Raw genomic sequence first — 2,999 nt, 5'->3', positions numbered from 1 at the left:
GAGTTTCAGACGTTCGAAATGGGTGAAAAACACACCAGATTTCTGGTGTTTCTTGGCATCAGTTGTAGGTCTCGCAAATACGAGAAATAGTTTGCAAATGTGAACCTCGCATTTGCGAGAAGAGCTTCGCAATTGCGAAGAAGCTCGATTAGGGCATGTTTGCATTTGCGACACCTAAGCCGCATTTGTGACCTCAGTAGTGATCGCATTTTCGACCCCTGCGTCGCATTTGCGACCTGAGCAGCTGAAGCCAGGCTTCACATTTGCGAATGTTTTATCGCATTTGACAACTTGGTGTCGCAAATGCGACATCAGAGGCCTGTGCCCAGCTCTTTTTCGGGACTTAGGCCATTTATTTCATTTCACTTCATCTCTTGGGCAATTTTTTGAACTTTTGGAAGAGGGTATTCACCTAGCATCTTGAGGTAAGTAATTTCTACACAACATGAGTTAAATACATAGATTATGGGTAGATTAACATGTAAAAATTAGTGAAAATCAAGGGTTTAAATGAAAACCTAAGTTTTTGATAAAAATGAGATTTGACCACGAAATTGGTTATGGAACTTAGTAAAAATTATATATTTATATTTCTATGGTTATGGGTAACAACTTTCTTCAAAAAATTTCGAAATTCAGGCATGTGGGCCCGGGGTGAATTTTAGGAATCTTGCAATTTGGGTTGGGTAATCACTTTAATAGTGGGGATATGAACTTTTGAGCATAGATTGATTAATTTACGTAATGTTTGACTAGTTTCGAGCCGTTTGACATCAAATTTGGAGGTTTGTGCGCATTTTTGAATATGGAAGTAGGCCTTGAGATGAGGTAAGTCTCTTTTCTAACCTTGTAAGAGGGAAATTTCCCCATAGGTAAACTTAATTAATATGTGACTAAACTGTGGTGGAGCTACGTACGCACGAAGTGATGAGAAAACCTACGTAGCTACTATTCCTGTTTATATCCAGGTAGCTTTAGGATTACACCATGCTTTGTGGACACCGTTATTTGATTATATTTGTTAATTGTCAAGTGGAATTAAGTTGAGGATTGCTAAGGATTTAAAAGCTTCAAGTTGAGCTGTCTTTATTTTGAAAAGAATCAGGAAAGGATTATGATTTATTGATAAATTTATATTTGACCGCGTCATATGTATGATACGCGAGCGGGATGATTAGATGCATCTATGGTTTGGGCCGTTAGACCCTCGGTAGTGCACAATTTACATTTATGTTGGATCGGGTCGAACGTCCTCGGTGGAATTTGTGTGTGATAATAGAACTGGAAGTCCTTTTCATAACTTGTATAAGTTCATTGTTTGAGAGTTCGTTTGTTTTAAATGAAGGAAGTATTTTGGGTTCTTAATTAAGATGAAAGAATTGTTCGGCTATTTCTTGTTATGAGTTTATTGTTATCTCTATATATCATGCATAATTAGAATTTCATATTATTATATTGTTGGCCCTTAGTAAGTGTCAGGGTCGATCCCTCGTCACTACTTCTTCGAGGTTAGACTAGATACTTACTGGGTACATATTTTTATGTACTCACACTACACTTATGTACTTAATTATATAGGATTTGAGGCAGGTACATCTGGCCACCATTCCGACGCATAGATTTGACCCCAATCTCGAGACTTCATGGTGAGCTGCCTTCTGAGCCGTTCTGCAGCAGCTGGAGTCTTCTTTATGTTATATTTTCTGTCTATTTTCTTTCATACAGTAGGCTAGCATTCTTTTGTATATTCTACTAGATTGCCCACACACTTGTGATACCAGGTCTTGGCACACACACTAGTAGACTTATGATTTTGGAATCGTTTTCATGATTATGATATGTAATTTTTTGTTTCCGTTTAATTGTGTTCCATTTGAAAATTTTCTAAATCTTTTAATAAATGAGAAAGTAACACCCACTTAATAATTTATTTAAACGGGAACCCACTAGGTTGATCAGTATTGGCTTGCCTAACTGTAGTGTTGGGCGCCATCACGGCCTAAAATGAAAATTGGGTCGTGACATCAAACCACCTCAAAACTGCACTAAATTATCGCAAAATTGAGATTCAAACTCCATAAGGTGTACCCAATCTACTCAAACAACACCCACTCAAAAGAAAGCAAGAATTTGATCTTTTTTTGGGCTACATATAACTAATTGCCCAATATTTGTAGCATTTGGCTACTATTAATAATATTTTATGAATTGATTAATTTTTGTAATAATTTACTTATGAGCGGACATAACTGATAATTTCCCTTATTTTTATAATGACCTCAATATAACTGCCGAAGGAGAGAAACAATACAAAGTAGTGGATCCAATTTCACATATGATTTTTTTTTTAAAATTTTATGTGTATGAGTTCAAAATTTTAGATCTAAATTTTCATGTGCGTTTAAAGTATTTTGCGATTGAAATTCATCTGATATTAATCTTTGATGTGTTGATTGTGGTGTTAACACTGAGTTTGTAGTTGTTTTTATCCCATTCTGCCTAGGGTTTGTTTGAAATGTTGATTGCAGGTTGTAACTAAAGTTTGAGTTAATTTAGTGGAGATGTTACATTACATTTTTGAAATTTAGTTGAACTAGTGAAAAAGACGAATTTTGGTATATAATTCATTAAAACTTGGTCCCTTTTAACTTTTTTGAATTTATTCATTGGGTTCTTTTTTAATTTTTCAATAGAGTTCTCATGTTTTTTTTCAAAAAAATTCTTATGTCAAAATATTTAGTTTGAATTATTGATTTGAGTGAATGCAATGCTCGAAGATTTCAAAGACAAAAACAGAACACCAAAAATATTATCAGGGATATTATACTCCAACTGCATATTAGAGGACTTGGCATAACAGATGGAGCAATATATTATTTGGGTTATCCAAGTCCCCTAGATCGTTTGTTGATTCTCCAATCAACTTGTCCTTATAGAAAATCTTCTGCTCATGTGGGCTTTGATCTGAGATTAGTAGAATATCATGTGGCTTTGGAGGG

This window comes from Nicotiana sylvestris, chromosome 10 (genome assembly GCF_000393655.2).
Source record: "Nicotiana sylvestris chromosome 10, ASM39365v2, whole genome shotgun sequence".
NCBI classification, from domain to species: domain Eukaryota; kingdom Viridiplantae; phylum Streptophyta; class Magnoliopsida; order Solanales; family Solanaceae; genus Nicotiana; species Nicotiana sylvestris.
Note: the sequence above shows the minus strand (reverse complement) of the source record.